The sequence below is a fragment of the Dipodomys spectabilis genome, unplaced genomic scaffold (assembly GCF_019054845.1).
Source record: "Dipodomys spectabilis isolate Male_0828 unplaced genomic scaffold, ASM1905484v1 ptg000129l, whole genome shotgun sequence".
Taxonomy (NCBI): Eukaryota; Metazoa; Chordata; class Mammalia; order Rodentia; family Heteromyidae; genus Dipodomys; species Dipodomys spectabilis.
In genome coordinates this window covers 5198350-5211176 of record NW_024870806.1, presented here as the reverse complement: position 1 = coordinate 5211176, position 12827 = coordinate 5198350, and the positions used below count along the sequence as shown (strand labels likewise).

Sequence of the window (12827 nt, the reverse complement as noted above, 5' to 3'; positions counted from 1 at the left end):
AAGAAAGAAAGAGAATAAAGAATTGTCTCAGCAAGACAGAAAATATTTCTAGGTGTACCATCAGCCAAAAATCGTCAAGCAAACACATAGAACAGGCAGGCTGCTCCCCTATTTATCCTGACTGCCGCAGGCCCTGCCCTTCTGCTCAGATTGGCCAAGCTCAGGTTCACAATTTGCTCAATATTGGCTAGTTTAAATAGGGTAAAATATATTTACATAAGGTGACTTTGAAATGAGGTGAAGGGTACACAAGAAATCTCAAAATATACCCACACCCTCTGCTATTTCCGGAAGAGTCTAGGGTGTGTCTTAATCCCATCATGTAAAGAAACCTATTTAAGACCAAAGCAGTTCCTCTTTTACTCAACAGGAGCCAAACCACCAGACCAAAGCAGGAAATTTTTAGCAAGGTTCTCTGACAATTCTCTCTCTCTCTTTTTTTTTTTTTTACTATTTTTTTCTTTTAACTATTTTAATACTAGTCTCCATGTGATTTAATTCACAACACCCAATTAAAAATATTTTCCAATCCCAAGAATGAGAGATTTTAGAACTGATATCTGCACTCTTGCATAGCAAGAAAGCCACTTCTGAACTTTTAATTTGTGGTCCTATACAACGTAGTATTTTTCGAGGTGAAATTACAAGCTTTTTAGAACACATGCTCTTCCCCCCTTTTCCTGCTAGAATAATATCAGGAGCGGTCCAATTTTCCCATGCCATCTTGCTAAATGAATTCAAATGTCCTTGGCCTTAATGTCACCAGGAACTCCTCCTTGAATCCTGAAGACATCTATGTAAACCTGGAGTTCCAGTTGAAGAGTTCCTACTTTTTGAAATACTAGGGTGAAAGGATTGAAGACGCCTTTTTCTCCCAGGTCAAGCAAAACACCAGGTGAGTGCTCTCGTGCTTGACTGTGAGTCATTCCAAACTGGTCTTATCAGAAAAGTTCCCTGCCAGACTCAGAGCGTTCTATTCTGAGCCTGACCAAGAGCACACGCCCTTGGCCCCTCTGGGCCCCCAAGAGACCATATTATGCTTCGTATTTTCTGTTTGCTTGTTAAGACCAAGATAAACCTGACCCCTACTCCACCAACTTGCACAATATTCTATCCTGCTGGACGGTTTGTCTGCCCCTCCTATGTTGAAGAACAAGTTGGGCCTGTCGGTATTTTCTTTTTCCTAACACAGGTTCAGCTCCATTTGTTCAGAAAAGCCTGAAGAAAATGTGCCCCACAATACTACTGGATATCAGCTGTAGCAATTCTGAGAGGTGGAACTTTCACATCTCCTCAAATGCCTGGCTTTCACTCTACCCAGATATATTTCCCAGGGATTCGACTTCTCCGACCCTGCCTAGCAAGGCATGGGGTGAAGTTAACATTATGGGACAGGAACTTAACCAACTGATGTAGCTTTAATTGATCATGGGAGACAACAGTGAGACTGTGCTTCAGGACTTGTTACCCTAAGACATCTTGCCTTGGAAGCAGAGTTTCAGGCACACTGTACTGACAGGATCTGTGGTCCATCATGGAGACAAGGGGGACAATATGAGTTCTTGCCCTACCTGTATTTAAAGGGTAATTAGAATATTTTATGCATTGCAACCAGGCATTTGTTTGACCAGACCCATTTTCAACAGTTATTTTTAGGAAACTGAGTTATGAGGGAGTCAGAATAAAGAAAGAACAGACAAGTAACTCAACACACTAGATGAACTTTAATGGAAAGTTGAACAGTAATGCCATGGTCACACACACACACACACACACACACACACACACACACGTATAAATATATTAAGAAACTTACAACATCGTGATTTTCTCCTAAGACTATCCTCTTTTAGGCTCCCTATATTTGAGTGTCTAGAATCCTGTATCGGGGGGTACGGTTGTGGGGCCTGAACTCTGGACCTGGGCACTGTCCCTCAGCTCTTCAGCTCAAGGCTAGCACTCTACCATTTTAGCCACAGCTCCAATTCCAGCTTTTTTCTTTTTGCTTATGTGGTGCTGAGAAATCGAACCCAGGGCCTCATACATGCAAAGCAAGTGCTCTACCACTGAGACACCTTCCCAGCCCCCCATTCTGTTTTAAGTCTATCTTTCATATATCACGGAGAATATGTGGCATTTCTCTCTCTGATCTTGGCTTTCTTCACTTAATATGATTTGTTCTAGTTCCACGCCATTCCTGATGGATGAGGCTGTGTAAAATTCCATTGCATAGAGCTACCACATTTTTTTTGCATCCATTCATCTATTTTGGGGCATCTGCGTTGTTTCCGTATCCTGGCTCTTTTGAATAGTGTGGCAATGAACATGGGTGTACAGGAGTATTTATCATATTGGGGTTCATGATGCTTAGGGTAGATGCCTAGGAATAGTGTGGCTGGGTCATACAGAAGGTCTGTGTTGAGATTTTGGGGAACCTACTGACTGCTTTCCACAGTGGTTGTATTAATTTACATTCCCATCAACAGTGAAGTAGGGTTCCTTCTCTATCTCCCTGCCAGCATTTGTTGTGGTCAGAGTTCAAAGTATTCGCCAGTCTAACTGGGGTAAGATGGTATCTCAGGGTTCTTTTGATTTGTATTTCCTTTTTGGCCAGGGATGATGAATATTTCGTTATGTGTTTTTTTTTGTTTGTTTGTTTTTTGTTTTTATTTTTTTGGCCACACTCACCCCTTCTGAAACGTCTCTCCTTAACTCCATTGCCCATTTAGTGATTTGTTTATTAGGTTTGGGAGGGGTTATTTCTTGAGCAAAATGTATTTGTTGAGTAGTAGGCCTTTGATATATTGCTGGTAATGATGTTTTCCCAATTGGTTGGCTGTCTTTCTAGATTATTAGCTATGTCCTTAGCTGGTCAGAAACCTTGTTTTCAATGTAGTCCCACTTGTTGAGTCACTCTCCTATCCATTGTGCCCCTGGGACTCTATTCAGGAAGTTCCTGCCTGTCTGTACCTATGAGTTTTCATGTCATTTTACAGTACTTTAGAGTTTTGGGTCTGACGTAATCCACTTTGAATTGATGTTAGTGTGTGGTGACAATTAGGGATAAACTTTTAGTTTTCTGCATATGACTGTCATGTTTTCCCAACACCAATAAGAGGCTATTTTTTTTAACTGTTTGCCTTTGGCTCCTTTGTTGAATATGACTATAAATATGTGGTTTTATGGCTGCATCTTCTAATCTGTTCCTTTGAGCTATTGAGATGATCATGCGATTCTTGACCATGGCTCTATTGATGTGATGAATTACATATATTGATTTAGCTATGTTAAATCTGAAAGGAATCCTTCAGATCCATCCCAGGGGATGATGTGGAGGCTGGAGGCAAGCAGACACAGGAGAAAGATTATTATAAGGTTATTAGAGGGGGCATATTTCCAAGGAGAGGAAGCACAAGGCATCAGTTCCACTCCACGTAGCTGGAGTGTCTGGGGGCAGGAAGTGAGGTAGGTGCATGCTCAGGTGAATCTGGAAAGAGAGAGGGAGTGGCCAGCTGTTTGGCCAGAACTCCAGGGCAGGGCGGTGCTTAGGTATGTGTGGTGCTGAGGAAAAAATATGGGGATAATACTAACAAAATCAGCCTTCATCTTTGAGATGAAGGCTACTTAGTCATAATGTAAGATGTTTTTTAGCAGTTTCTAGATTTTTTTTGGCTAATATTTTATTGAGGAGATCTGCATTAGTGCTCATCAGAGAAATTAGTCAATTGTTGTCTCTTTTTTTTTTTTTTCAGAGCCTTACCTTATTTTGGGATGAGTATGATATTGCCTTCATAGAATTAGTTTGGGATTACTCCCTCTACATCTATTTCCCGGAAAAGCTTGGGGAGTATTGATATTAGTTCACCTTTAAAAGTCTCACAGAATGCAGTGGTTAGTCCATTGGGCCTCGGCTTTTCCTTGTTGGAAGACTTCTGATTACTTCATCAATCTCCTTGTATGCTATTTGTTTGTTTAGTTGATTAGTTGGTTCAGTTTAGGCAGTTAGTATGTTTCTAGAAATTCTGCTTGGTTTTCCTTCTTTAGTGAGTGTAGATTTTGAGTGTAGGCCTTTATAATTATTTGGATTTCTTAGGTGTTTGTCATAATATTACCTGTGGTGTCTCTGATCTTGTTTATATAAATTTCCTCTCTTCTTTTTATCATTAATCTCACAATTAGTCTGTCAATTTTATTAATTTGTTTTCCAAAATATTCCCAGCTTTTTGTTTCATTGATTTTTTTCTTTTTGGGTCTGGTCATGGGGCCTGAACTCCGGGCCTGGGTGCTGTCCCTCAAATCTTCACCTCAAGGCTAGCACTCTACCACGAGCCACAGTGCCACTTCTGGCTTTTTTTCTGCTTATGTGATGCTGAGGAATCAAACACAGGGCCTCAAGCATGCAAGGCAAGTGCTCTACTACTGAGCCACCTTCCCAGCCCTTGTTTCATTGATTTTTATGGATAGTTTTTTTTTAGTTTCTGTTTTGTTGATTTCTGCCCTAATTTTTGCTATGTATCTCCAGTTAGTCACTTTAGATTTGAGTTTTTCTAGCAGTTACAATTGCATCAGGAGGTTATTTACTTTAATGTTTCCATTTTTTTCATATGTACAATTAGTGCTATGACCTTTCTTTACAACATTGCCTTTGTTCTATCCCAGAGGTTCCATTGTGATGTGTTTACATTTTCATTGAGTTGTAAGAATATTATAATTTCTTCCTGAATTTTTTCTGTGACCTGGGTGTTAGTCAGTACTGTGCTGTTCAATCTCCATGTTTTTGAGTAATTTCTAAAGTATGATTTGCTCTTAATAATTTGATTGATTCCACTGTGTTTGGATATAATGGTAGGATTTATGCCAATCTCCTTGTATTTGCTGAGGTTCTTTGCATGTGTGATCTATGTTTGAGAATGTTCCATAGGCTGCTGAGAAGAAGGTGTATTAGGTCATTATTGGGTAGAAAACTAGATGTCTGCTAAGTCCATTTTTATTATTGTGTCATTTAGTTCAGAGGCTTCTTTGTTTATATTTGTTTGGTTGATGTATCCTCTGAGGAGAGTAAGGTGTTAAAATCTCCCAATATTATTGCATTTGAGTCTATTTTGTTCGGTACGGCTGAGAGTATTTGTTTAACCTGTTTAAGCACTCCATTGCTTGGTGCATAGATATTGACCACTCTGATTTCCTCTTCATGCATCAATCACTTTATTAGTATGTAATGTCCTTACTTGTCTCTGTATTTATTTTAGTAAGTCTACTTATCAGATAGTAATATGGCTACTCCTGTTTTCTTGCAGGGTACATTTGAATGGAAGATCTCTTTCCAACGCTTTGCTCACAGTTGGTTTTTATCTTTGGCAGTGAGATTGGTCTCTTAGCAAAATCAAATGAATAGATCTTTTACTTTTGATCCAATCTGCTTTTCGTTTTCTTTCGTTGGGGAATTGAGTCTGTTAATGTTTAGGGTTATTATAGAAATGTGTCAATTTTCTTGCCATTTACTTATTTTCCTGTATTTTGTTTCTTTTCTTTTCCCGTGCTTACTAAATTTGTCTTGTGGTGGTTTCTGTCTGATATGTTTCTTTCATTTTCTTTGTTTTTTTTTCAGATTGTATTCCTCCCTTTAGAATTGTTTGTAATGCCAGTTTGATGTTCATGACTTCCTTTAATCTTTGTTTGTCATGGAAAGTTTTAGTTTCTCTGTCAAATATAAATGATTGCTTCAATGGGTCACAGTTTGGTTTGGCAGTTGTTGATTTTCAGGATTTAGATAATATCATTCCAGGCTCTCCTTGCATTGAGGGACTGTGTAGAGAAGTTCGCAGTGATTCTCATTTTATTTCCATTGTAATATATGTCCTTCTTTGATTTTAGAGCAATTAAAGCCAATTCCTTGCTATTCAAGTCTAATATTTTTACTATGATGTGTCTAGAAATATTTCTCCTTGTATCCTGTCTGCTAAGGGTTCTATATGCTTCTGTTTGTGGGTGAGATTTTCTCTCTTAAGATGGGGATCTACTCTGTTATTATACCAAATAGGTTTTCCATGCCTCTATTAAATTATGCTCCCTCGTTGATTCTAATTATGCATAGATTTAATTTCTTGGCTGCTTTGGCCAAATCTTGGATTTCCCTTTGGAATGTTCTAAGTGTTTTTTTAATTGTGAAAATATCATACAGAGGGGTTACAATTACATGGGCAAGATAGTGATTACATTTCTTATCAAGCATTGTTGCCTCCTCCTTTGTTTCCCCTTTTATCCCTACTCCTCTCCATCCCCCCATCCCACGGCAAAGTTGTAAAAAGTTCGTTTTTCGACATAACGTCTGCCTTTGACTTTCTGTTCCAGTTCTTCTGATTTATTCTTGACTCCTGATATGCTATTTTCCATTTCACTTATTCTGTTAACTATGACTTCTACTGGTGTTTGCATTGTGGAAAATGAGCCCTTTATGCTATTAATATCAGTTCTCCAAGTATTAATTTCATCTGTTAATGAAGGGTTTACTGTGTTTTTTATTTTCTTTGTCGGTCGTGGGGCTTGAACTCTGGGCCTGAGTGCTTTCTCTCAGCTGTTCAGCTCATGGCGAGTGCTCTACTACTTGAGCTACAGCACCACTTCCAGTTTTCTGGTGGTTTATTGGAGATAAAATTTCAAGGACTTCCTGCCCGGTCTGGCTTTGAACCATGATCCTCAGATCTCAGCTTCTTGAGTAGCTAGGATTACAGGCAAGATCTGTTGATGCCTGGCTTAAGAAATCTTGGAATTCCTTTGTCATGTGTTCTTTCTTTTTCTTTTTTTAAATTTTTTACCAGGGGAGAGCACGAATGTCATTCCCCACTACTGCAAATTATGCAATTGAGTTTCCCACTTTGGGGAAATCACAAGGCTCAGCACATCTGTAGTGCAATGGATAATCCTCGCCCTGGGAAAACCACCTTCGTGATCATGGTATCTCCCCTACCAGGTAAATATTCATGTCTTCCTTCTCCTATTGATACTTTCACATTTCCCCCTTTATTTCTTTGGCCAATTCCATCATCATTTCTTTAATGGTTCTTTTGTCCTCCATCTCTTCTTCACTTTCACTGGGGTCCTTCCCTGGGTTGTTGTTAGATTTGGGATTTGGTTTGTTGTCCTGATAGTCCATGAATCATGTCTTCTTTCATTGTGATTTACATATTTGGGTCCTGGGATTGTGGGGGTCGTGACCTGAGCTTGGCCTGCTCACACCAGAATGATGTGACAGCCCTCACTTGTCCCGGGCTAGTTGACACTGGGTAGGCCAGCCCATGCCAACAAGCACATGTGCATGCGCTGTCTCCAGCTGGCTGAGAGGAGCATGGTCCCGTCTGCAGTGGGGGATGGCAAGGTTAGAATCGGGACTTCAGGAGGGTTGGGCTACCCACATGGGCACAAGATTTGTTTGTGCCTTGGCCCTGGGTTGGGTCTGTCCCCACAAGTGGTCTATGCTTGGCCTCCTATGGCTGGTGGGCACATGTGCATGCTTGATGTATCTGAGGATGAGATCTACCAGAAATTGTTCCATTGGAAATGTCTGCTGCACAATTATGGAAACAGTAGATTCAAGACTCTGAGAGACAGGCATGAGGTTTGTGGAGAGGCAGGCACCCTAGAGGGGAACTCTCTGCTAGCAGCTACAGCGTGATTCCTGGGCTTCTGGTAGGGGCCTGTGAATGCATGAGTTTGGGCTCCTGATGGGGGATTGCTCTACCAGCGCCAGCAGGTGCTCACGATAGGGGGTTGCTTCTCCTGTAGCTGGCACTCATGTTCACTTAGCAACTGCAGCTGATGAAATGCTTCTCCTGCAGCTGCCATTCAGAAGCCTTTCATGGTTCCTGAAGGGAGAGGCTCTGTGGGTGCGGGGACGTTTGTTTTCAGACCAGCATTGTTATCCCCTGATAGCCAGGACTGTTGAGGACACCGAGTCCTGGCGCCCAGCACGTGTGAGTCCCTAGGACCTCCTGCTGGAATCCAACATGTGGGATGTGGGCAGTGAGGAAGGGCTCGGACTTCTTTGACATCTTCAAGTGTAATGTTCCTTCATGGGTTGGAGGGAGAGGGGTCCGTGTCACGATCTGTGGGTAACCACCAGCTCTGATCTCCTGTGGGACGGGAGGGCTTCACCCCAGCAGAGAACTGGTTGTGAGGATGACCAGCAGTCCTGTGGCAGACCTCTGTGTCTTTGTGAGGAACTCTCAGGTTGGCTCCCATATCCTGGACAGACATGGAGCTGCTCCTGCAGCTCTTCTGTGTTAGTTGTGGGCTGAGCCATGGTGACAGGGGAGCTCTCTGGGTATGGGTGTTGTGGGGCCTCACCTCTGGTCTCTTCTGGGTATGGCGTTGTGGGAGTATTCTGTGTTTGGATTCTGCAGTCTGCTGTTAGTTATGGAGCCAGGGTAGCCACATGTTGTTTTCCTAAACTTCTGTATTTACCCTTGTTTTATAATGAAGTAGGGATATTAGGTCAAAGTAACATTGTTTTGTCCTCACCGTCATCATGGAGTCTGGATGGGTCTTGGAGGCTTTTTACCCAGCTCTAAAAAGCCTAGAGGGAAAACAGGCCATTCTGGGAATATTGGTGTCATGCTGCTGGGTCCCTAGAGAGCTCTGCTACATAGAATGCTCGACCCTGGTTGCTCCCCTAGATGGTTTGTTTTTGTTGGGCTTGGGTCTTTACCCCAAACATGTGATTATTTTGTCTTTACAAGCTTTGTGCAAGCTACATTATAGTCTGCAGGTCTTTTAGACATGAGTCCTTCTGCAGTCACCTGCTTTCTAATAAAGATTCTCAATTTGAGCTCTCAAAGTCTGGCTTGTCTGTTTCTCATGAACCAATTCCCATATAAAAATTTTAATGACTATTTCCAGTTGAACATTCCACATCAGTCTTAACCATAGCAGGTCAGATACTCTCTTTCTCAGGCTTTGTCTTGAAGAGAATGCTGTTTTACATTCCTCTGTCTCTCTGTCATCACAGAGAGCAAGTAGCTTTTTAACCAGGTGTCAAATCCCCATTTCAGGCTTTTAAAAGCAATTTCTTACCTCCAGATCTAGAAGACACAGACCACTGTCTTCCCTCAGAAGCTCTGGTGACCCAAGTGTAGCAAATCCATCCTTTTCTGTGGTATGAAGTGTCTTATCAGTGAATAGCACTAAATCAGCTGGAATTTCATCTTCTTTTAACTCTTGATCAGGATGCAATCTTTAGACTTACATTAGTATTTGGAAACTCAAGATGTGGAGTCAGCAGTCCTTGTTGCCTTGAGGGATGAAAAGGCTGAGGAAATACTGAACACATGTTTTTAGAGGAATTGAGAGAGACCAAAAGACCAGTACAGATAAGGAAGACCATCAATTTGAATCCTGGGTTTTCCTTCCCTGAGATGATCCTTTAAGGCCTAAAATCCCTTGGCACACCTATGTTCTGATAATATCACACATACCTGTGTCTCCCAATGGCTCTGGCCTATGTTCCGTAGTGGAGCTTCTATCTGAGAGATAAAGGCAAGAGCTAGCCATATGGCATGCGTTGGCATCTTCAGGCAAATATTACCCTGTTTCTCTGCACTCAATCTCTTGTGAAAATCTGTTCCACTTACCACAAACCCACTGGAGATTTCTTGCACGATCCAAGGTTGATTTACCAATATTTTAACAGACTCCTCTCATTAATAAGCTGAAACATGAACTATCATAATTTCATCAGGAGAATAAGCACTGTTTAAATTAATCTCTCAGCCCACATTTCCCAAAGATATATATCACATTGAATGCATATATATAGTCCATATACATTGTTCCCTTTTTTCATTTAATATCTTTAAAGTCTGGTTCAGGGAAAACAATTCACAAGTCTGTGTAAAGTAGTTATTATGCAATCTCTCCAATTTAACTCTTAATTTAACAGAGGGAGGATAGACTAGGAAAGATAAGGTGAGTGGCAGCCAGGGATTTAGAAACAGGGTATTTAGAAAGATAGCACTATCTCCGTTGTTTTAAACCTTATACTCCTTAATCAGGTGTAGTTTTTACACCAGGGGAAACAAAATAACAAGAGTTTCTTTCTACATATGACCTTGCCTGCTGTCCCCAATTGGTGTGCTCTAAAAGCTGAGAATGGACATCATAGAAAAAAGACGTATCCTGGAGAAGGAAACACTTGGAAAAATGGCTCCTCTTGGCAAAAAAAAAATTGCTTATCATGAAATATGGCTACTGGGCCTAAGTAATGCCATCTTGTCCTCATTACTGTTAGGAAAATGAAGGAGAATGAAAAAGGATTAGAGTGGATTCTCAACAGGCTAAAACTGTTTATTGCCAGTGAGAAGCACAGATCTTCCAGTGATTGTGTGGATTTGGGGTTTGGTTATATGGGCCTTAACAAAGAAGCCGAAGACAAAAAAAAAAAAAAAAAAAAAGGTTATGTTCTCTTGGGTGTTCAGGGCAGTGTCCTTGGCCAGGCCTGGAATAGATACTGCTTGGGTTGGAGACAAGGACAAATTGTAGGCTATGGTCTCTTGGGGGTCAAGACTTGGACAGACACAGAATGGAATGCTCTGCCTAGGGTAAGTGGGCTTTCAGCTAAGCCAAGGTTGGAGTGGCCTGCTTGCAGATGGGCACGTGAGTGCCCACTTGGTGTTTTGCTTGACCTGGGGAAATATGGCAGGAGTCAATCCTTCAGTTGCATCTTGACACCTTAGTAGGTAATAGGGAACTTTCACTTCGAAGAACTATAGATTGGGCATAGGCCATTCTGAAACCTTTGGGTATATCACGGATTGTTAGGCTCTGGGAAGTCTCTACTCCTGTTTATTACCCCTAGATAACTATTATAACCACCTTGAACATGCTCTAACTGCTCCCTTACTCCCTAACTGACCTGTTTTTCTTCTGTAAACACACTTTATTAATCCCCATACCATACAGCATTTGCCCTGATGTGGTTTTTGTCTTTATAAGTTTTATGCTAGCTACAAAACTGCAAGTTTTGGTGGGGGAGGGGATGAGTCTGCTTGTAGTTGCTGGCTTTCTAATAAAGACTCCTGATTTGACCCCTCAAACTGTGGCTTCTCTGTATCTCACCATATAAGACTTAGAAGCCACAGCCAAATCCCAGTGCCAAGGGGCTACTTAGGTTCCTTGAAGCCACTGGTGGACAGGAACTGCACACAGGAGATAACTTTTGAGATATCCCAGGGCCCCATGGACTTTCCACTGCTCAGAAAGCCAGACTCTGGATTCCTCCCACACCACTAAATCTTTTTGGAATCATTCAGCCGATCTCCAGAGGTGAGTATGATTCTGCTACCGATTCTGAAGATCCATCTATCTGGACTAGGTGGAAGTGGATCGCTTGTAGTCACACCCTCCTCCCCCTACCTCCAACAGCCTCTCTAAGGCTGAAATGTCAGAAAAGAGTTTTGGATTTTTCAGGAACTGGTACCAGTCTGCTGTATAAACTCTTATCTTCTGTGACTTTGTTCTTTGTTTTGTGCCTGTTGGTGAATTTTCTTCACTCCTATTTTTCCTTGCCAGACCTTTGGTGAGTTAATTCCTTTCACTTGTCCTTTGGTGAGTTAACTTGTTTGGTTTGCCTGAATTTGGTTTTTGGGGACTATTCTTTGTCAGATGGTCTGGGCCTGACAAGAACATTCATTCGATCTCGCAAGACATGTGAGGTCCTTTTGTCTGTCTGTTCCATGCATCCACTGTTCTTGCATCTCAGTCTCTAGAGATATAGTTCGTCCATAGTAAGACTTCTGTCCCCCAATGTCTGCTTAAAGACTTAATAAAAGACAGTTTAAGAAGAAAAAGTTAACCTCTCTGTGTAATATAATGTGGCTTTAATATAAGTTGATATAAAAAGTGCTCTAGTCTAAAAAATGTGGTGAAACACAGACTAAGGCCATTGTTTAAAATACCTGGTTAAAATTGTGGAGACTATAAAAATAGCTCCTAGCAAATTCAGAATCCTTTGTGAGTCAAAATGCCCACTTTGGGTGTAGGATGTGGGTCATTAGACCCATCTTAAGCTTCTATAATATTTATAAAATAATTTGGGAGAAGTGTCTGTCTCTCCCCTGAGGAATCCCAGTAGGGCACTTTCCCTCCCCTAGTAATTTTTGCAGGCCCTCAAGATTAAGGACCTTCTAGGAAGTATTACAAAGTCAGTTCATATGCGAGTGTGTCTCATTACCAAAATTGTTTTAAAAGTTTTCTATTCTTTGTAATCTGTTTAAGACTAGAGATTGTGTTGAATTCTGTTTGTGGTTGGTTATTGGAAAAAGTTCATCCTTGTTTTCTAGCTGACCATATGGTTCTATATTGCTAGCAGCCTAATGACAGAACTTAGAACACAATCAGCTCAGAAATTTATTGCAATAAAGACTAAAAAATCCTATGCCACAGAGAGTGGAAATATCAAGAGGCCAACAAGAAACACAAGATCTACTAAGAACAAAATATTAAGAAAGACAACAATAAGAACTCAACTTTACATTAGCATGCTGTATTTAACACTTTTTCCCAAGGGACTAATAGGGAAATGACCAAAGGAGCCTTCTTAACTCAGTCTTTGTTGCCTTGCTCTCTGTTCTATTTCCATTTTTGGCAGGTTTCTAGGCCTAAGATTTCTGGTGCACTCAACCTTCTTTACTGGAGTTTTCTTGAACACCTTCCCTACTCTAGGTTTCTTGAAAAACCTTACACCTAATCTTCCTTATTGGAGGTTTACTATACAACAAAACCTGGAGATTACCTTGCAAACTAGATGCTCAATCTCCCAAAGCTAGACATGCCTC

The 12827-nt window shown here is 41.1% G+C and overlaps 1 non-coding gene across 1 annotated transcript; it reads right to left on the bottom strand.

Moving 5' to 3' along the window:
- Nucleotides 1-6816: 6816 nt before the first annotated feature.
- LOC122116238 lies at nucleotides 6817-6978 on the bottom strand. Its single transcript, XR_006148922.1, has one exon. It is a non-coding gene; the product is annotated as a U1 spliceosomal RNA (small nuclear RNA).
- Between the last annotated feature and the right edge of the window lie 5849 nt (nucleotides 6979-12827).